Here is a 23601-nt window from a genome sequence, read left to right as displayed (position 1 = left end):
TATCCCAGTCCATCCCTGCCCACCATACACTCAACCCTCACCTATACCAGTGAGAACCGCAGCCTAGTCGGAGCAGCCACCAGTAACCGCAGCCAAGCCCACCCACTGTCCCAGTCCCTGTGCATGCCAGTATGTGCAGCAGATTGGTCTGATCCAGCCCTCATCCCTTTTGGCTCTCATAGACATCAATGAGTGTTGGAGCCAGCTCAGTTCAACTGACTCCACTATCCAGGCAACACTCATGCCAGTAGGTGCCACCACCTATCCAGTCAGGCCCGCCCCCAGCCCTGGTTCTCATGCTCACCAGAGGACATGCAGTCCATCATAGGGGGCCCAGGCTTTCTCCACTAGGCCCACTCCAAGATCTGGATCTTGCATGTTTCAAGTGGTTCCGTGCACCGAGTCTCACTCAGCATCCACTTGCCAATGCTTGGCAGAGCCCGACTAGCCCAGACTTACTCTGACTCATGCATCTACCAGAGGGCATGGTCACTTAATTCAGGCTGGCTCACCCGCCTTAACCCAGCTCACATGACAGGTTTTGTAGCTTTGCCCTGCCTGATCTGGCCCTAGTCCCAGCACCGTAATTGGCTAGAAAGTAAGCCTATCTCTCTAGAACCTTCGATCATGTCATAGGTCACATACAACACTCACAACTGGCAAGTAGGCTGTGGGTCACGTGTACCAGGTAGCAGTCAGAGATCCAGGGGCAATCTCCCATGACCTCTGCATTCACCAGCAGGGTGCTGTATCCTGGCTGGACCCAATATACCCCCAGTTCTAGCTCATGCTTGTGGGTGCTACAGCCTAGCATAGCCTGGACTGCCCCAAGTCCTGCCCTAATGTGAACTGGCTGGTGTTGTGGCCCAACCCAGCTTGTTCTGGATCTTGTCTTGGTTCTCACATCTTCCAGAGGGTGCTATTAACTGGCCCTGGCTGGCTGGTCCCCAGACCTGACCTACATGTGTACCGGAAGGTATTGTAAATTGTCCTTGTCTGGTCTTCTTCCAGCCTTGGTTATCGGGCTCACCATAGGGAATGAATCCCAACGAATGGCTTTCATGCTCCTCTATTAGGTCACTTTCTATTTCAGATCTTGTCCACACAGGTGGGTTCTTGGTCCACTTCCTGTCCTGGCAGGCACTGAGACATCATGCATGTCAGTGGGTGCTAGGTTCCTACCCACATACTCCACTTCCCAGTCTCAGTCTTTGTACATGCTGGTGGATGTTGCAGCCCGGCTGGCCCAACACCCAAGAATTGCATGCAACTGCAGCTGCTGCATCCTGGAGCAGCCTGGTATCTTCCCAATCCCAGTAACTTTGAATGTTTGTGAGTTCCATGGTTATGCCTAGCTTGGCCTGTCACCACCACCAGCCCTCGAGCAAATGAGCTGGTTTGGTAGTCCCATAGGGATGATCCCACAAATCCCCTACAAAATCTGCTCCCAGACCTGGTTATAGTGTGAATGGTTAGTGTCTTGGCCCACCCTAACATGGACCACCATCTGCCCTGACACTCACTGTCAGGGACTGTGGATGAGTGTTGTCAGGCAAGCACCGCAGCTATGGCTTTCGTGTATGTCAGTAAGCAGAGGTTGATACCAACAAGCCCAGCTCAAGTCTCCCACGTGGGCTGGGCTAGTGTATTGGTTTGTCCCCAAAAAGATCCTCCCGTTTCCCTCCTCAAAACCACCCTGTCTCAGCCCCCTTGTTTACCTGCCAAGTGCAGTAGCCTGGTTGGTGGAAGTCCGCCAGAAGTCACTTCTCACCTGTCATGTTCTCCCTCTCATACAATCCACAGATCCCCTTCCTGAGCAGTCCACAGCGCCCCCATGCTGTAAGCATGCAAATCCACAAGCCTGGTTCTCTGGCAATGTGTCCTGCAGGCCTGGGGCCCTGTCTGCTTGCTCAGGTCTCAGGCACACTCACACAGGTCCCAAGACCCTGATTGCTGGCGTGCTGGCATCTGCCACCAACATATCTTTAAGGAAAAAAATAGAATATTCAAGTATGCTGGCACACTGGCATACGTATCACAAATTTGACATTGACCAGGTCCAGAATGCTCATCAGCTACTGGCTGCTTTTGCCACAGCAACATAACACTGGCGTTGGTACAATACAACCTAGACAATGGCCTAAGCTAGGTCTCCAAACAGTTCAAATCCCTCATTTAGTGCGATACTTCAACTCTTCAGGTACCTGGATCTAGGCATATACCACTCTAATTATATATAATTCAAGAATAGCAACTCTGAAGCTCATTTGAATCCATAAATCCTAAATGACATATCTGTTGCCAGAGTTGTGGAGTAGCGTGTGAAGCAGTCACATGCTAAGACGGCATCTAATATGGTTACTGGTTCAATTCCTGGTTACTCCACTTGAGATTCCTCTCCATGATGATGGCCTGTGAAAAGCAGCAAAAAATAGCCCAAGTATGTTGATTCCAGCCCCATATGTGGGAGACTAGGATGAAGCTTCTGGCTCCTGGGTTCTTACTCACTCACTGCTGGCTCTGGCAGACTTCTGGAGAGTGAATCACCAGATAGAAATCTATCTATCTTTCTCCCACTCTCTTTCATTTGATTTCTCTAACTCTGAAATTATGAGTAAATGAATATTTAAAAACAGTTACTGTGCAGCCAATGACCTTTCATAGATTGTATCCTGGTTAGAGAAAGAGTAATTTCATAAATACTATTAAATTTCCATTTCTTGTTAGAGTCCTGTTATAGAACTGGAAATCTAAGGATTAAAATAAAAGGTGGGAAAAGCAATAGGGTCATAGATACACACACGTGTGTGTGTGTGTGTGTGTGTGGCACAATGAATATTAGTGCCTAGTTATAGAAAGGGAAAAGGAGCCCTCAGAACCTATTCTCACCAGTAATAGCTACTATGTCATCTGTCAGCCTTGACAAGAAATTGTCATGGCTTCCATCTTGGCTCTGACTCACACTTATCTTACTGTTATTGGGAAATAAGATTTTATCACTTGGAACTGAGTCATCATTTTTAAAACTTAAATCACATTTCATATAGTTCAAAATTCTGGTAGAAAATAAACAGATATCATAAGAAATAGCTGTCATATCATATAAATTGGATTTGCATCTACAGTAATTGAATTTGCATTCACCTTCATTCAAATTACAAGATCAATAGATATATAGTAAACATTAATGTACATATAGTCATCTGGAGGTACAGTATAATAGACTGCCATATCAAGATGTGAACATGAATCTCTACTTCCAAATCAAAGATGGACTGCCAATGAATATGAAATATATCTTGACAATAGGATGCTGGGTTTTCCAGCATTCTCCATACCTATAATGTCAGGATATGCTTAAATAACAGAATTATAGGCTTATGACTGTTTTTGAAGGACTATGCAATTGTAATAATATAAGGGAAATCAGTGTGGACAGAGAATTTGAGGAGGGGAGAGGGGAAATCCCAGAGCCTATAAAACTATAACACAAAATAAACAAATAAACTTTTTTAAAAAAGTAGTAATTGTCTTACCATAACTGGATTGACATTCACAGCAGTATATAAGCCTTTAATTTCAATTTATCTTATTTTTACTTTAAAAGTTACATATCTTAGGCCTGGCATGATAGCCTAGTGGCTAAGTCCTTGCCTTTCACATCTTATGGGTACAAGTTCATGTCCTGGCTGCTCAGTTTCCATTCAGCTCGTCGCTTGTGTCCTGGTAAAGCAGTAGAGGATAGCCCAAAACCTTGGAACCCTGCACCCAAATGCAAGGTCTGCAAGAAGCCCCTAACTCCTTGTTTCAGACTGACTCAGCTCTGACTCTGGCAACTTGGAGAGTGAATCAGCAGACAGAAGATCTTTCTGTCTCTTCTTCTCTGAAAATCTTCTTTTCAAATAAAAATAAGTAAATCTTAAAAAAAAAACTTAAATTACTTATCTATCCAATGATGGTACTTTTGAATTTCAAGTAGTGATATTAGGTTGACCTTAAATGACATCAAATTCAGGTAAATATTAACATCAATTAAATAGCAATGTGTCTGGTAGCAAGTATGACACTGATTTAAAACTTGTTTGTAACTACGTGAGATATGACAAAGATGACCAAATGTCACAGGAAGTACTGAGAAATTAAAAGAAAGCTGCATGTGTCACCAGAAAACTTTAGTGATGATTCAGATCATATACCATTACATAACACAAGAGTGCCATTGAAGTAATCAAGAGTGCCTAATCACTACAACAGAAATTACTACTAGCACGATGTTTAAGCTGGCTTGTACAACTCAGATTCAGCAGACAATGAGGCCATGTGGATCCAAATAGTTATTATTTGAAACGCAAGATCATTGCGGTGTCAGCAGGAGCCAGGAGTTTCTTCTGAGTCTGCAATGTGAGATCAAGCCCATGGGACATCCTCTGATGCTTTCCCATCCTTACTCCTGGCCTTTGCCTGCCCAGCTATAATGGTTATCTGGGGAGTGAATAAAACTACATCTTTCTGTGTTTCCAACTTTTTCTGATATTGAGCCATTCAAATAAATGCATGTTTTTAAAAATTATTCTGTAGCTCTGCCTATGGGATAATAAGTCCTGTGCTTGTCATTCTATGTTAGACTTATTTCCCTTCATTTTAAGTCTTTCTACTGGGGTCCGTGTGGTAGGTGTGGAAGACACAAAAGTGTGAAGAGTATTGTTCCATTGCAGGCAGGGCTGCAAGGAATTTCCTGCTGCATGGCAGGGCCTGGCGGATGTCTCTACAACTACCTGAAGGCATTTCCACCTCCGTTTGCATGGACACTGGACAACCCCGCTGAGAATTCTGTGATCTATTTAGACATTGTCTGACACTGCAGAGTTGGTCTTTACCTTCAGTGTGAGCTTGGAAGTTGATGTTACTGAAGGGCTTTTTACTATTCATGATGTCTCTGTCTCTGCTGCCCCCATTGATGATCCTTGATCTTTAACTCCCTCCTTCTGTGATGCATTTCCTCCCCTAACAGATTCAAGATTAAGTTGTAGAATGAGGATTGTAGTAGGAATGTGTTACTGATTGATATGTACCATCTTTTGAGAACTTCCTGACCACAGGGTCAGGGTAGATAACATCCTGCTTTAAGGTGAAACAAACAGCAGAATTATCCTTGGAGACACCCATTTAACCATGACGTAAAAAGTCTGTGCCAGAGTTTGTGACTGTTTCTGTATAAATAAAGCGGACACCATTCTCTGATGGTCCATTATGATCCTGGAATTGTAGTGGTTCATTTCGTTCCTCTTTGAGCCTCATCCACACACCTTTTGCAAGTCCCGAGCTCAGCTGGAGCTGGACTATGGCATCTTTCACCTCCATATCCTCCATGTTTTTTTAGTGAAAATGAGTGGGCATCAATATTTGTATGGCCAACTAATTGTTTATTTTCTATATGAGCCCAATCTTCATGCACACCCCTGTAAATGGCATCCCAGTTGATGTCTTATTTTATCTCCTCTGTGAGTCTGGGAATATAGCTGTGTTTTGTCACAGTATTATTATCAAACTCAGCCTCTCTGATATGTGATTTGGGCCTAAGAATTGGCAGCTGAATAGCTTGGACAAATACCTGTGTTTCTGGTGACATTTGCAAAGAGATTTCTATTTTATTAGATTGTTTTGTATGCCATGTGATTAAAGCCTACTATGCCATTTTACAGTCCAGATCTGCTAATCAGATGCATGAGTTCAGACAAGGTCTTACATACAACAAAGAGGCATAAAATATGCCTGATTGAATATGTTGGTTAAAATTTAAAAAAAACTTATGATTTGAGAAAATGGTTCAAGAGAAATCACAAGGAGAGAAAACGGCAATAATGGGGCAATCAATGGTAATTACCCTGAAATAAGGATCCTGGGATTGTTAAGCATCACAATAATGATGGCATTGGCCTACGGGTTTTATTTCACTACCCTGATGGAATACATGTTATCATTTTTATTTATAACTCATGTATTGATACTTAATTTTATATGATTCTGTTTTTGTGTTTAAGGTGTACAGCATGAAGTGTTGACAAGTAGATACATAGAAATATTTATAATATAAAAATAAGCATTTCCATTGCTTCTTATGTTACACCTTTGTTTGAATGATAAGATTACCTGAAATCCATTGTCTCAGTAAACTTTAAAATATCTGTTGTTTACTAATACAGATGTTGTGCGTTGGTTCTGTAGATTTAATTTATCTACTGTAGGGAAAACTTGAAGTATTTTATGGAAAATTAGTAGTGTTCATATAACCAGGTGAACAAACTAGTACATATATGCTCCTGCATCTGTCTGTTTTGTCTCTGTATCTTCTTAATGAAGTGCATGCTAATAATTGACAATTAATCTAATTTCTTAAACTCTGTTGCTAGTATGAGCTGTAACTTTACAGCAAACAGTGTGTTGGAAATGAAAGAATTTACAGTAATTAACAATAAAACTCCAATGAGTTTTATGTGTGAAATGATACATGTGAACTAAATGTTGGCATCCTCCTTGGAACTCCAGCAACATGTCCAAGGCAGCATTTAGCATTACAGTGACATCTTCAATTGCAAATCAGTAAGCCTAACGCATCCCAAAACCATATTCTTAATAAACTCGCTTTTCCCTGTGAGCTGATTCTCCAAGAACTGTTACTACCAGTGATTTAAAGGTATTTTCCTCTGTGCTGGGAAGGAACGGTGCTATCTAGTTCGAATAAGTGTGATTGTGACTGGTTACGTCTCCCAGGAACCTACCAGGATGCATCCTGAATACAGCAGAATGAACATTTCCTGGATGAAGTTCTCCTTCCTGAGATCAACTGGCACCCCTCATCTGGTTATTGACACTGAAGACCTGTGTCAGTGTGTCTATGCTTAGTGACAGTGACTGAAAACTACATCAACAGAAATCATCAGCTATGGAAGCACTCACTTCCTCAGGCTCAACAGGCACTTGAAGTCCTTCTTTCCCATTCTGTCCTTCCTTCAAGGCAGAGGTTGCTTTCACTCTTTCCATCCTATTTTCCTGGGATATTCTGAAAGCAGGACACCATGACTGGGAAAGCACATTTTAGATAATCATTGCACTGGTGTTCCCACGAACAAATGTCAACCTGAAATGACTAACATTTGTAGGTATTTGCAAAACAAATTCCAAGTGAAGTATCTACCTCCATGATCTCCGCGTGCTTGCCCTGGTTTTTTTTTGTTGTTGTCCAACCTGAGGCAGAAAGTTAAAAGGGCAAATGGCAAAGAAAGACATGACCTGTGACAATATTCCTCAAGCAATTGGGCTTTCCATCATGCAGAAATGTGCCCTCTCCCCCAAAAAGAGTAGGCTGATGAAATTCAGGGATCAGTTTTTGTTTTCTAAGAATTACGGTAACAGTTAAAGAAAGAAAGAAAAGAAAGAGAGAGAGAGAGAGAGAGAGAGAGAGAGAGAGAGAGAGAAAGAAAGAAAGAAAGAAAGAAAGAAAGAAAGAAGAAAAGAAAAGAAAAAAAGAAACAAAGAAAGAAAAGGAAAAAGGAAAGGCCTAACAGTACTGCTGACATACAGAGCTGCAACAATTTCTTTGGCCTTTTTTCTATACCATCCTGATAGAGGTGAGGAGTTGGTACTGACCATGGGCACACCCTTCCCTGGGCACCTCCGCAGGGTGCTCTACTCAACTCTGAGCTGACCTCCCTCCGCCCATCCCCTATTCCCTCTCCCCTCACCCTTCCTGCCCCCGCCCACCTTCTCCCTGGTTCTCCTGTGAGGATCCAGGAATCTGTCCTCATGAGCCATGACAGGAGTCCCTAGGACACAGACATCTCCCACAGCGTGCCCAGACCATGGCACATCTTTAGCTGAGCCCTCGTGAACCAGGCCCAACCCTCCTCCCTTTCCCAGGCTCACTAAGAACATGAGGAACATGGCGGCCGTGCCCCTGAGAGAGGAGAAGGGCGTCTTCCTCAAGGAGCTTTCTCTTCAGGGACCACGGGTAAAACATAATCCCAGGACACTGCTTGGCGTCTTCTTATACTCATTCACATTCGGCCTAGCAAGTGACTTTCCTGCATCAGTGATGATATTGTCAATATCATTCCTCCACCAGTAACGATATTGTTCATTGCCCTTTTGTCCCCTTCCTTTGCCAGCTTTCTTGTCTTTCAGCCACTCTGAGTTGGACCCACCAGCAATCATTTCATAAAGACATGCATCACTAAGACTTCCTTGATAGAAGTTAATGTTAAAGATTTTAATACCTATTTTTAAATATGGCTTAATTGCTGACTTTCTCAGAATTACGGTTCCTTTGCTGTTACAGGTGCATCCATGCATGTGGATCCTTTCTCCATAGCATCAGAATGAAGACATCAGATATTTGGGTCTTGATATCCATTCACCCAGTCTGTTTCTTTTAGACAGCAATTAGATCTTTTATGTTCAAGAATACAGTTGATAACGAGTACCTTGCTCTGCCATTACTCTATACAGATTATTACAGTGTGTCTTAGAATTTGCATTGTTCTTTTATTAGGAGGTGTCTGCCTTTACATCCTTTCATGATGCTGAGTGTCCTTCTGTTTCTTTGTGTTATACATTCGTAGTTATATTTTATGAGACTGCTCTGGTGGTGACAGTTTTCTTCAAATTTTGCTTCTTTTGGTATGTTTTAACTTATCATCATTTGTGATTTATAGCTTCACTGAGTATACTAAACAGCATAGGCAGTGTTGTTTCTTTTAGAATTTACACTGTAACTCATGACCCATGGGGTTTCTTTTTTATTCTAAATTTATATATTTGCTATTATTTTACATTATTATTTTCCATGATTCAGTTTCATAGCTACATCTCCCTCACACAGTAGGACACAGAGGAGACAGAGTAAGGATATACAATACTTTCCCAAATCCAGGAAGATGGGACAGAGACTCAGCTGGAGCCCCAGTTGACACCTTGAATGCTAGCATTCAAAATCAGAATGCCAATATGAGTCTGTTTCTTAGCTGCTGTTTTTCTGATCCAGCTTATTGCTAGAGTCTGGGAAGCCAGGGAAGATGGTCAAAGTGCTTGGGCTCTATCAGTCATTCAGGTGTCCAAGATGGAGTTCCTGATATCTGGCTTAGTCTCTTCCCCTCCACCCACTAATCTCACTCTCATTCTGCCTTTTGAATAAAGAAGCAAATTAGTAGAACAAGTATTTATGTCCCCTACACAGCAAAGTGAGTACACTTACAATTTTATACCCTAGTTCAAAATTGCTGCTGTGATAAGGTGTAGCCAGCTGATAACTAGCACTGCTTGTTGGATTAATTGATAGGGCAGATGGAATGGAAATGGAGGTTCCGTGCCTGCCCTTCTTATCTTCTTTAACTGCCATTCAACTTGATCGAATGTGTGAAACCCATGTTAGAGTCTCCTCATGTGCGTGCCACACCCCTCTTGATTCCTGCCGCCATTCGAGTTTGCAGCACAGAAATGGAACTCAAGGCTTTGCGCACCACCTCCAGCCTCTGCCAACCTCCCTCTGTGCTACATTAGATTAATCAACTGCAGCAAAATTTTGGGCTCTGGGAGCTCCCTTCCTGCCTCCTGCCACTTAGTTAACTGAATACATGTTAACTTTGCCGTGTATAGCTCTTAATCTGATTAGAGGATGACAATTTAAAAACCTTTGACTTCTGCACAGTGCATTTTCTCCTGCAGTGTAGAAGGAGTTGCTGCTGCCAAGTTTGGGCAATAAAAACTCCTCCTAACATCCTACGCTTGGTTCTGGTGTGATCTCTCGCACACTCTGCAACACTACAAGAGAACATTTAAGCACCACCATAGAATTACAACAAATCACATGTCAGTTTGTCAAGATGGTATTCCCTTGAGTCCCACTTTGAAATCAGGCTGCTCCACTTCTGATCTAGCACACTGAATATGTACCTGGAAAAGCAGCAGCAGATGGGCCAAGTACCTGAGCCTTACCACCCATATGCAAGTCTTAGATGTAATTTCTGGTTCTGGGATTCAGCATTGCATAGCCTGAGACACTGTAGAATGTACAGTGTAACTGGAAGACTCAAGATATCAATCATTGTCCCTCACTATAACCATGCATTGCAAACAAAAATTGTTTAATTATATGGGAAAAAACAGGATTTTAAAATCCCCAACCTAAATTACTGAGAAATGTTTTATGTGGTGTTACTGCTTCTGAATTTCATGTGAATGTTCCATGTATGCAGGAAAAAGGGTACAGTACCCATGTATGCTCACATCGACTGTATCAGCTAAAAGATACCAATGACTGTTTTATGTCCACCATTGCTAAAATATAACACTTTTTCTATCAATTGCTGAACAAACTGAGCCCCCACATTCAAGAATATACTTGTTATACCACACTTTGGAATGAGTATAAGTGTCCCCAAGACCTGCCTGCTTTTGAGATGCTAGTCCCTCTGGAGGTAGGACTGAGCTGCCAGGGTTATTCAGTGATAACAGCATCATCTGCACACAACATAGCTGACATTTGTACATTTAGTGTATGATGTGCATACTTTACCCTGCTGTACATAGGGTGGTAATAAATTACATGCATTTGAGGGTTACTATGTGCATATCAGAATGTCCCATGGACCGAAACTGACCATGGTCACATTCAGCAAAGTAACCAGTGTAGACACACCAAAGTACAGAAACCGAACAAACAACAACAACAACAGCAAAAAATCCTGCACACCTCCATTTTGCAGCCACAGACAGAGGCCTGGATGCATTCCTGGAAACATCCCTAACTAAAAAATATCCACACCAGGGAAGAATATCACTGAGGAAAGCAGATACAGAATAGGATTCCCTGCCTTTGACATTGCTTCCATAACAAAGGGCCAGGATTCTGCATATCCTTTCAAAAAGGTACACAACGGGTTTCCATTCACGGAGATCCTGGAAGATAAACTGGGCAGGAACACCAAACTGAGCAGCAGTTTCTTTCACATACCAAACAGCTTGTACTTTGGTGTGGAACAGGCCACTTAGCCTAGGTGTATCAGAGCCAGTCCATATGCTCATGGATGAAATGTGTCTTCCTGCTTATACACCTTCCCGTAGACTTGCCTTTACAAAGACAAGGGCTAGCCAAGCTGCTTACTGAAATCCTTTTTCCTCAAGACTAAGACTACAAAATAAGTCCGCAATAGCCCTCTGATGACCCTAAGTGTGAAAGGGTGTCAGAAGACGCCAAGCAGTGTCCCGGGATTGTGTTTTACCCGTGGTCCCTGAAGAGAAAGCTCCTTGAGGAAGACGCCCTTCTCCTCTCTCAGGGGCACGGCCGCCATGTTCCTCATGTTCTTAGTGAGCCTGGGAAAGGGAGGAGGGTTGGACCTGGTTCACGAGGGCTCAGCTGAAGATGTGCCATGGTCTGGGCACGCTGTGGGAGATGTCTGTGTCCTAGGGACTCCTGTCATGGCTCATGAGGACAGATTCCTGGATCCTCACAGGAGAACCAGGGAGAAGGTGGGCGGGGGCAGGAAGGGTGAGGGGAGAGGGAATAGGGGATGGGCGGAGGGAGGTCAGCTCAGAGTTGAGTAGAGCACCCTGCGGAGGTGCCCAGGGAAGGGTGTGCCCATGGTCTGTACTAACTCTTCACCTCTATCAGGATGGTGTAGAAAAACCACTAAATACTATCAACACAGCTCTATACGCCAACAGCAGTTTTGCCAACAGCAAATGGAGCATTTCTGAGGCCATAAAAATAAATATGAAAATTAAAATGATCCTCTAAAGAACTTGATCAATCTCATGATTCTCTCTGAATCAACTCCATGACAGGCTATCCAAATGTTTGAAAAACACCACCAAAAGTCACGTCTGTCTTTGCCATTTGCCCTTTTAACTTTCTGCCTCAGGTTGGACAACAACAAAAAAAAACCAGGGCAAGCACGCGGAGATCATGGAGGTAGATACTTCACTTGGAATTTGTTTTGCAAATACCTACAAATGTTAGTCATTTCAGGTTGACATTTGTTCGTGGGAACACCAGTGCAATGATTATCTAAAATGTGCTTTCCCAGTCATGGTGTCCTGCTTTCAGAATATCCCAGGAAAATAGGATGGAAAGAGTGAAAGCAACCTCTGCCTTGAAGGAAGGACAGAATGGGAAAGAAGGACTTCAAGTGCCTGTTGAGCCTGAGGAAGTGAGTGCTTCCATAGCTGATGATTTCTGTTGATGTAGTTTTCAGTCACTGTCACTAAGCATAGACACACTGACATAGGTCTTCAGTGTCAATAACCAGATGAGGGGTGCCAGTTGATCTCAGGAAGGAGAACTTCATCCAGGAAATGTTCATTCTGCTGTATTCAGGATGCATCCTGGTAGGTTCCTGGGAGACGTAACCAGTCACAATCACACTTATTCGAGGAAAATACCTTTAAATCACTGGTAGTAACAGTTCTTGGAGAATCAGCTCACAGGGAAAAGCGAGTTTATTAAGAAAGTGGCTGTGGGTACCATTCTGTTGGTTTAACAAGAAAATCTTACTCCTGCAGTGTGGCACAGCATATGCACTCCAATGTTATTATGATGCTCCATGTGTGATCCAGATTTTTAGTAACTCAGCTCAGAATGGCTCAAATATTGGGCCACTTGCACTCATATAGAAGACCCAGAAGAAGTTCCCAGTGCCTTGCTTAGAATCAATCCAGCTCTTGTCAGGCACACTTGGAAAGTGAACAAACTAATCAGAAAGCCTCTCTCTCTCTTTCTCACTCTCTGTCACTTCTCTATGCCTTTTTGTCCTTCTCTCTCTCTGTATAATTCTGTCTTACAAGTAAATAAATTAATCTTAAAATGCAAATATGTAGAATAAAAGAATTGTTTTGTTAATCTGTTTATCTTTAAAATTACCTATTTGTTATATAGTTAGAATGTGCGTTACAACAAAACATTGCATATACCCACACTCATTCCAATAGATCCTGCTGTTGAGCCAGAGGAGCTACTGACTGAAGAAAAGTGGTTGTTCCACTCCTTCAAGAGATAGAATATGAGGATGTGAGGAGGTTGAACGAAAATGACAATGGAAGCAAAATACCTTTTGGTGTGAGGTGTGTGTGTCCCTCATACAAGGGGACACATCAATAACGGGGAGAACCTAAAAATTCGTCATGTGTCCCAGCATTTCCTGACATTTCCTGACAAAGTGAAGAATATGTGTTACAGTTTTGTCAACGTCTTTGCTCTGAGGACTTATTCTCTTTCCCTTCAGGACTGACTGTGAGTGCTTTAAAATTCCTTCTTTGCTTGGTGTCTAAAAGGAAGGCAAGAATACAGTCCTTTCTTTATATATATGTGTGTGTGTGTGTGTGTGTGTGTGTGTGTGTGTGTGTGTGTGTGTTTTCTCTGTCTCAGCCACTTTCCCAAAGCCCACCTACTTTTTCATAGCATGTGAATATCTTTAGGTCAGTTTGCATGACCTCTTATGATTGCATGTATAAAGTCTTGTACTTATTGACATTATGCTGAAATGAAATCCCTTTACCTTCAAAGTATAAGGACCCGATATCAGGATATCCATGGTTTACTTCCACAATTCAGTACACTTAGAGTTCAGTAATGTAATGATGTAAGATATGGCCAACACTCAAATTTTGCTTTGCTCCAAATATTATCCTTTTCATCTTTTTTGCTCATGTTGAGTCCAATATAGTGTATTTTATCCTGATTTGGATTTAGTTTCTTCCCTTTTGCAACTTTTTCACCAATTTTTAATTCATGATACTGACTTTTAATTATTTAAATATGTGTTTTCTTCTGTTTGTTCATTTCTCTTGGGTAATGTGTATAAGTGGGTATGTATTTTATGGCTGCTAAAAAAAAAGATTATTTATGGTTTCCATCTCATGAAATAATTTAAACCTTTAGATTATGAGCACTCCCAGCTCATAATACTAGTGATCATGTGACAATTCCACCGATCACACATCATTTGCCCAGAAGATTAAGCAGTCATCATTTTTATGTCCTTATCGTCATTCTGTGTTTGGAACCCTGAAGCTCTTCCCTTCTATGCATTCACAGAGCATGTAATAGTGTTGTGATAGTGGCAATCCTGCAAGTGTGCAATGGAACTGACACTCCTAATGACTGCAAATACTTTGGCCTACACTACACAGCTAGAAGAGGACGGAGTTCATGATTCCTGTGTCCTTCCTGCACAAGTCTTGGGTATTTAGGTCATTTGGACAGTGAAGCAGTCTATGGAATAAGCTTTGTCTACACCTCACAGCCAACAGTCATTGCTTCAAATTAATATAGGTCTTTAAAGTGATTTGCCAGCTTCCACATCTGGAATAATAAAAATGCTGATTGTCTTTCTCTTTCTACCTTGTTTCCCTTAATTTGACGTCTTTCACTTCCATATCATTCAGTGTGTGACGATTTCCACCATTTTAGGCTGGGTAATATTTCATTGTGTATGTAAACACGTTTTCTTTATCCATTCATCTGTTGATGGATATCTTCCTTGCTTCCTTATCTTAGTCTTGTGATTTGGGCCTTTGTGTACCTGGGCGTGCAGCCATGTCTTTCCTAAGCTGAATTGGAATACAGCTGCTAGGGTAGTAGAAAATGCTTCAATTCTTTGGCTTCAGCCACACAACTGGATGCTGAGGTTGGAGTTCCTGACCCCTCACTCCAGGCTGGGCTAGTTCTGGATGTTGAGGCCTTCTGGGGAGTAAGGTGATGTACAGATAATCTGTCTTCACCCCACCACTATCAGTCAGTCTCTAACTGTGAGAGTGCAGAAATTTAGTCTGTGCATCTCTCCATATGCTTAGCGTGTGTTTTCTGTGGTAAGAGTACCTACAGTCAGCTATCGGGGAACTGTTCACTGGAATAATTCTTCTGTTTGCTAATAACATGTATGTTGCACTCTGCATCCCTAGATTTATTTAATGTGCAGCTCTTCACTTGCAATTACAATACCCGTTCCTCACCCACTCTCCTGATAGCCTTCCAACCACTGTCTCTGTTCACCCCCTTTGGGTTCCACGTGTCAGTGAGGTCAGGTAGTGTTTTTCTTTCTGTGTCTCTCTTCTCTCAGTCCATCTGTGCCTGTTAAATATCTCGTGGAGCACACAAATTAGAAATGGCTTCCACCCTCAGAGCTGGGTTATTCAGATTCCAGACCCTGAGGAGAGAACAGAAGTAATGAGAGCTCCGCACTGCCATTCATCAGGGCAAGGGTGAGTGTTAGGGATTGCTGCTTCATGGTAAGTTTCTGTAGGCTTGGTGACAGTTTCTCATGAGCTTTTCTACCCCGTAGGAGTGCACATTTTCTCAGCTTTCTGGTGATTAGGGGTCTACTAACCACTCTGTAGATTTCTCCCAGGGGTGCTTGATCTCTGCCTAGATGTTTGCTTGTTGCAACACAGGGAAGATGGAAGTTAAATGTTACCTGTTCTACCATGTTGCTGATGCCACCCATAGCCTTTTAAAATTGTACAAGCCTCACATGGAAGCTGATCTCCAGGAATCTTCTTAGGTGGCTACTTGGGGAGTGAATCAGTGGATGGAAAATCTTCCTCTCTGTCTCTCTTCCTCTCTGTATATCTGACTGTAATAAAAATAAACAAATCTTTGAAAAAATAACGACTCTGAGGCTCAATTTCATATTCATAATTTAAAAAGATAATTCTACACACAAAACAGTTTATTATAGTTAACATTCCTTAGAGAGAAGGGTGTTGTTTATTTTCTGTTTCTGTTAAGTGTGTCCTATTGCAAAAGAACTGAAGTTCTGAAGTTCATTAGAATGTGAAACTAGGTGTAGGGTATCTCTTTCATGAAATGATATGGAAGAAGTTTCAAGAATGTAGATCAAGTGAAATATTAGGACCAACAGAGAAAGATTAGATCAACCCCAGCGCAATTTCAAAATATTAAACTAAGTACTCAGTCATTTGCGAATCCATGGGCTGAAATACTTATGGATTTTCATTGTGACTCTGAAACACACCAATCACGTAGCTTGCCAAAAATGGGACTTGTATCACTTGGACTTAACCCCCCTCCCCATGTCTGTTGAGAAAATCACATTTTATATAATCTTGGTGTCCATGGAGAGTAAATAGATTAACATGATAAATAGGTGTTATATCTGAATTTTATTTCCTTCATTCTACCATAACATAAATGATGAAATATTTACATTTTCATTTTATGCAATATCTATTTATAGGTGATACTATTTTTGATTTATAGGTAAGGGTATGAGGTTAACTTTTGAAATGAAGTTGAATACAGTTGAGCAACAATGTTTGAAATAAATTGTAGTATATCTATTCCAAGTAGGAATTGATTCTTTTTATACTTGAAACTTGTTTGTCAAGCTAGCTGAATGCCACAATAAGAGTTGAAAACTGAAAAAGTAGGCTTTAAAGATGCAAGGAAATGTGAAGCATCAGGGAACATCAAAGTCTGTCAGTAAATTGGTCAAGTGCCCATTATAAATCCACAGGGGCCAGTATTACCAATTACTACTGGTACAGTTGTAACATTGCCTTGTCAAACTAGCATAGATAGACCCAGTAAAAAGGCAGTGTGACAAAGTATATTCAAACAGCTTTATTGCTTGAAGAGACACCAGAAGCAAGCTTAGAATAGTGTCAGCTGCATCCACAACCGCATAGCTTACACTGAAGCAGAGGTCCCCCTGCCAGTGAGAAATCCACTCTCTAAATCCTAAGACAGTGAGCAGTTGTCAGTGCCATAGCTGCATGCAGTGAAGCTAGAAAAGTACCCTGTTCATAACTGAACACGGCGAGAAGGTGAGTAATGGATGGCCTTCTGTCATTCTGCAACAGGACAGACAGGCAAGGGAGAAACTGATTCTCACAGCCTGTCACTGTGCTATTCAGCTACGGGTCAGAAGACCAAGATGATGATTTGGTATCCTTGAATGGGACTGGATAAAAAGCAGAGGTTGAGTCCATTTAGTATATAGATCAGCTGAAAGAATAACTGTATCTCCCTGCCACATTGCCTCCTTGTCACATTAAGTATTGTCACAATATTTAAATGGAATATCTTAATCTAGATGCAATAGTTAGGTAGAAATTTACTGTGTGCCGTTTTCACCCCACATTTTCTACACAAGATAGTGTTGGGCCAGGCCAGGATCTTAATCCAGATCTCCTACATGTGTGGCAGCTACTCAAAGGCTGTTGACCCCACCTGATGCATCCCAGGGTATATATGGGAAGGAAGCTGGGATAGGAACAGAGCATGCACTCCCACCTAGACTCTCTAACTTGGTAATGCACAGCCTTGAAATACCAGTCTTGGTGAAAACTGTCTTCCCACAGCTCATTATTTAGGACTTAATTGAGACCACTGCAGAAATGGGGAAGACACTTAGAGAGATCTTCCATTTGCTGCTTCACTCCCCAGATTCCTATGTTGCCCAAAGCTCAGTCAGACCGAAACCAGGAGCTTTTTTGGGATCCCTTTATGGGTAGAAGGGACCCAAGAACTTGTACCATCTTCTGCTGATTCCCAGGTTGTTAACAGGGAAATGACTTAAAAGTGGAGTCATACTGGCGTTTTCACCCCTGCCTGACATTCTTGCTTCAGGGTGATACAAGACTCATCCACCTAACTCCATGTAAGCATAGGATTTTTCTCTTTCGTTCTCCTTTCTGCAGCTATGGGGCGTAAAACTGCTCACTGCCTTAGGGCAAACAAATTTATTTCTCATTGAGGGAAGGACCCCTGTTTCACTGCAAACGCCAAAATTATGGACAAAGTTGACATTATGTTGATCTTACTTCTGCTGTTTCTTCTAATTACACACCTATTTGGATACACGTACACATCACCTTCTTGCCATATCTATCCATTGACGTTAGAGATGTGCTCTTCTTAGCCAGAGGACAATCACGTACTTCTGCATCAGAGATCAGAACACGCAGGCCCCACCTACCAGCATCACACTCCTTTTAAAAGGCTCTGGGACTCAACAGTCCTTTCACAGGAGGCTTTTCGTCTGCTGCATTACAGCGCTGACTGCTGAAGCCTTCACTCCTCCTCAAACTGTGCAGGTAAGTCCCAGTCGACCCTCTTATGATTCTGTGAATGGATGTAAGAAGAGCCAAGCAGCGTCCGGGGATTGTGGTGTTACCCGTAGTCCCTGAAGAGAAAGCTCCTTGAGGAAGACGCCCTTCTCCACTTTCAGGGACAAGGCTGCGATGTTCCTCATGTTCTTAGTGAGCCCGGGAAAGGGAGGAAGGTTAAGCCTGGTTCGCGAGGGCTCAGCTGAAGATGTGCCATGGTCTGGGCACGCTGTGGGAGATGTTTGTGTCCTAGGGACTCCTGCCATGGCTCATGAGGACAGATTCCAGGATCCTCACAGGAGAACCAGGGAGAAGGTGGGCTCCTCATCCCTTCCCGATGGTACAAACCACTAGAATTAATTATCACAAATCTGCATGCCAATAATTGTTTGTCAGCGAGAAATGGACTCGGTTTGTGATATTCTGAGCATATTCCCTAAAAAGAAGAATTACCCCCCAATGATTTCTCTGTTCAGTTTTGCTTCCTAAAATCTCGACGGTGCTATATACCAAAATGTGATGGACATCATCACATGTATTCTCTGCTTTGGCATTGCCATTAGCGCTTTCTTTGTCTGAGGAGCCCACATCAATGTTGTTGAAAAGTTTTAGAAATCATGGAGGTGTTAACTTAAACTGGAAATTCTTTTCAGAGCCCCTCCTGGTTAAACTGATACGTTAAGATATCCAATACATCAGTCTTCTTAACTGTATTTTTCTAATTGTAAGATTCTGTTTTTAGGTGGAATATGACTAAGTTAGTCAAACCAACTGAAACAATCATGGAAGCAGAAGATGAACTGGCATGGCTTCCTGACCCAGAAGAGCTTGAACATGTGAGTCCTGTACTGTCTGATGACCTCTGCTGGTGTGTTAGCTGTGAAAGACTGTGTCCAAGTAGTGTCTATACACTGATGCAGTTCATCCATGTAGAGCACTAGTAACACTTGGTCTGATGAAAGAAACATTTACTCATCAAATTTTCATTCTGTATCCAGGGTGAGTACTCTTGTGATCCTGGAAGACACAGCCAGTGACATCGCTGTCCTTATTTAGTGACCCTCCATAGCACATTTGCAATCCAGGTCTTGATAAAAAAAAAATTTTAACTCATTTAAATTAACATTAAGATAACTTTAAATTTACGTATCTCCCTGAAGAGTCTGCTCTCTAAAGGAAGTGTAACTGCATCAAGAGGAAGAATAGAAGTGTGTTTGAAATTGGTCTCTGATGATCATTAAATGTATTGCAACAACACTTTTCATGTATTCATACTCATTTCATAGCTCATGACGCTTGAGATTGAAGACAGTTTTCTGGAGACGCTACTAGGGGAAGATGGGGATATTCCACTTGATCAGGAGATGGAAGATGAGCAAGCACCTCAGGCTGAAGGTAAAGGCAAGGCAATTAAAATGCTTTGCGGGATGAGGGTAATGCCACCTACATACATTAGGTCACACTCAATAACAGGAGGATAGAGTTGATAGAGGGAAAGTGTGGTGATAGAAAAGGTGACATTAGGGAAATGCTATTTTTATTTATTACATCACATTCACAAAATAAGGATCTTTGATGTTTACGCATGACAGTCATGAACAGATCCACTTACAAGATTGCTTTAACAAAAATGAGGCAGTAAATTTGATCCCTTTCTTGTTCAATTTCAGGCTTTGCTGCTTATCTTGGTTACCACTTTATTTTACTCTCATTTTTCATATTTGAGGTGAACAAGATAATGTCTTGTTTAGTACAAATATAGATAATTACTGCAATCCAAAAAATTAATACGTTACACACTTCATACTCTTAGTCTTGTTTTGGTTGTAAGAGCATCCAAAGTCTATTCTCTCAGGTTAACTTAAAATATTCCCATTACTAACTACTGTATGTGATGTGTGCTGTATGTCCCTCTATTTAACCTGTTACTTTTTTTTAAAAGGATTTATTTTATTTTTATTGGAAAGTCAGATATACAGAGAGGAGGAGAGACAGAGAGGAAAATCTTCTATCCGATGATTCACTCCCCAAGTGAGCGCAAAGGCCAGTGCTATGCCGATCCAAAGCCAGGAGTCAGGAACTTCTTCCAGGTCTCCCACGCGAGTGCAGAGTCCCAAGGCTTTGGGTCGTCCTTGACTGCTTTCCCAGGCCACAAGCAGGGAGCTGGATGGGAAGTGGAGCTGCCGGGATTAGAACCGGCGCCCATATGGGATCCCGGGGCGTTCAAGGCGAGGACTTTAGCTGCTCGGCCACGCCACGGGCCCTAACCTGTTACTTTTTAACCTAGTGATAAACAATACCCATTGCACACATTCTTATCGGAATTGACATTCCACTGTTCCTATACATTCTTCCTTTTCAGGTATCACATGTCAGTGAGATCAGAAAGTGTCGTTTGTTCTGTATTTACCTTCCTTCAGTCAGCCCCGCCTTCCACCAAGGCCTGTTGAAACTCCCAAGGAAACACACACTGCAAAATGCTACCAATGTCAGAGCCGGGCCATTTAGGTCCCAACCACTGAGATAGGAACAGTAGAATTAACTAGAGTTCACTCTAGAGTCTCTGCTTTGAGACTATTACTCTTTGTGAAACCCAGAGCAATAGGAATTCCCACTTCATCCTAACTGACTGAGCTCTGGGTGGGGAACATGAGAATAGTGTGCGCAGGCTCCCCTGCCTGTTTAAGTATGGACATCTTCTCTGTTGTGAATAGGAGTCCGTCAGCGCCTCCCTTGATTTCTCTCAGAGGTGATTGATCTCTATTCAGAGGTTTATTAGCTGTAAATCTAGGAAGACAAAAAGTCAAAAATCCCTGTTCCACCGTGAGCCTCAAGTCACGCAATATGCTTTTTTTGTTTATTTGTTTCTAAGAGCCTAATGGAGAAGTTGATCTCCAGGAGACCTCTGAGGGTGAAACTGCAGGCAACAATGAAGAAAATCCTGCAATCAATGGGACATCAGAGCATAGTCTGAGTCCTACAATGCCAGAACCAAGTAAGTAACCAATCAAGGTGCAACATTTTATGAATTAGTTGTCTGTGTTTTTACTCCATTTGTAATGCCTTCAGCACTAATGCTGGTGCAACTTTAATGACAGTGTTGACACTAAAAGATTGCTGATATATCAGTAGTTTAATCAGAGCTTGATCAACACATGGAAAGAGCATCATATAACTGAAACAAATTTGTAGATTATAACATTTAAAAGCATTCCATAAGGAAGCTGGTTTGAGACACAGCTGTTCCCCTTCCGATCCAGCTCCCTGTTGATGGACGTGGAAAAACAACAGAAAATGGCTCGAGTGCCTAGTTCTTTGCAGTCACATTGGATTTCCTGGCAGACCAAGGAGAATAATACTTTAGTAGATGAAGAGTGGAATTAAGCGCAGCACTGGGGTGCCAGGAATACTGATAATCCCACCTGATGACCTAAAAGTTTCCTCCACAACCTGTACAGCAGGGACACTGAATCCTCACTTGTGTGGCAGACTGCGGTAGGTGAGCAGAACATGCTGTGACATCAAGACACTGGGCACTGAGAGGGCTGCCATCAGAATATCATACACAGAATCATGACAGCTGCGCATAGGGCATGTTTAGCATGTTCTGTCTTATAAATATTTATTTTCTATCTTACTTAATCACTCTGAGTAAAAGTTCCAATATTGCATGGAGTAATAGTGGGTAGATTGGATCTCTCTGTAATCCCATATATTAGAGAGAATGCCTCTAATTTGGGGCATTCGAGATGATCTATGGTATTTGTTACTGATAGTCTTTACCACCTCAAGATATTTTTCTCTCAGTGTCTGATTTGTGAGCATATAGTACTCTGTTTTTCAATAATAGTATTTGTAACCAATCATTTTAGATTGTTCATTTCATTGGAAAAATCCTTGATATTCTAGCAAAGCATGTGTGCACTATTTAACATACCCATCCGTATCTGATTATATCACAGTTAATATCCAGTCACTGAGAAATTTGAGTAGTTCCTAAAAAATTTTAATTTTTTCGAAACAGAATTTTCTAGGTGTCTTATTCTCCTCTCTGTTACACTCTTCATTAAGTCTCTGGGATACAGACTATTTTTAGGGACAGAGACTATTTTTTATCACAATTTTATATCATTACAAATTTCAAATCAGAAATCAAGCATGACCATATAATTTTTATAAATATAGAAATACTTTCAGATGTATGAAGTGTCATTCACATATACACTTAGACTATATATATAAAAACTGAGAATAAGGGAAAAGGAGGAATATTACCTAAAAAAACCCTCAAAAATCACAATAAAAACAATTTTAAAAATAAAAAAAACTGTTTGCTACAGTTTGAAAAATATATATGGGTAATCAGCCCAGGAAACCTCTTGGCACATACCCATAACAGACAGAAAACATATGCACTGCGGGTGTCCCTTCTCTTCATGTAGGCAGTAGAAAATGTGAGATTAATTTTATCTATCTTGTAATCAGAATATGATGTCAAGGCTCCTTTAAATCATACCTTCCTGATTTGCATATATTCTAAGTGATTTTCCTGTGGGTTACAGATTTTAAATGAACATATATAGTTTTTTACTTCATCTTGAAACGGCCTTTCAGAAAGAGCATTTACTTTCATCTACCCTGAACCTAAAGCTATTGGGTTTCCTTCTGCTACTAGAGGGCATTGTATGTGTAGCAACAGTAATATATGTGTTCACCAGTGTATGTCCCATGTTTCCACAGACGTCTAATTACATATAAGCCAAACATGATTGTGGCAAGCCTCTAGGTTCCATCCATTTTATAAAGTCAAAGAAAGGATTCTCTTAGAGGTCGTCTCAATAATGCTGTGCAACATAACGTTTCCAATTGTTGTGTTTCTACTGCAGGTGAAGCAGACCCAGATGTTTAAGTGAAGACTTCATGAAATCCTACGATTGCTCTTCCCTTGTATGTTGGGATTTCAGTTTTAAATAAAGATGTAGAATTTCTTGCATAATAACCTTTGGTATTCTTTGCATGTTTTTGAAATACTGTGCAGTTAATGTGCAGCCAAAACTCTTTCTTAGACTCTACCCTGATTAGAGAAAGGGGTGATTTTATAAATATGATTTTCCATTTCTGGGTTAAAAGATTCCTTGTTACAGAAGAACTGGAAATCTAATATTTAAAACAAAAGATGGGGAAACAGGTTTTCAAGTTTTGAAAAAATGAAAAAGAAAAAGAAAATAGAAATATCAGGGTTTTAAAGCACAATAATTTAGAGTACGTACTATTAGGACCTGGTTATGGAAAGGGAAAAAAGCCCTAAAACCATACTCAGGCTAAGACTAACTACATCAGCCTGGGGCATCAAACAGTCATGTTTTCCATCTTGACTCTGACTCACACTGATCTTAAGTGTTGCTGGGAAATGTACTGACATCATTTGGGTCATAGTCACCATTTTTAAAACATAAATTACATTTTATACAGTTCATGGCG

General features: G+C 41.4%; 1 long non-coding RNA gene across 2 annotated transcripts in view; it reads left to right on the top strand.

Moving 5' to 3' along the window:
* The window catches only part of LOC131478591 (uncharacterized), a 56334-nt gene extending 33298 nt beyond the window's left edge, over positions 1-23036 (top strand). For both annotated transcript variants that reach the window (XR_009244564.1, XR_009244562.1), the window contains exon 5: positions 23007-23036. This is a non-coding gene — a long non-coding RNA (uncharacterized LOC131478591). The remainder of the gene's footprint in view (positions 1-23006) is intronic.
* Positions 23037-23601: the final 565 nt, after the last annotated feature.

This window comes from Ochotona princeps, chromosome X, assembly GCF_030435755.1.
Source record: "Ochotona princeps isolate mOchPri1 chromosome X, mOchPri1.hap1, whole genome shotgun sequence".
In the NCBI taxonomy this organism is placed as follows: domain Eukaryota; kingdom Metazoa; phylum Chordata; class Mammalia; order Lagomorpha; family Ochotonidae; genus Ochotona; species Ochotona princeps.
Note: the sequence above shows the minus strand (reverse complement) of the source record. Positions and strands in the feature narration are given on the sequence as shown.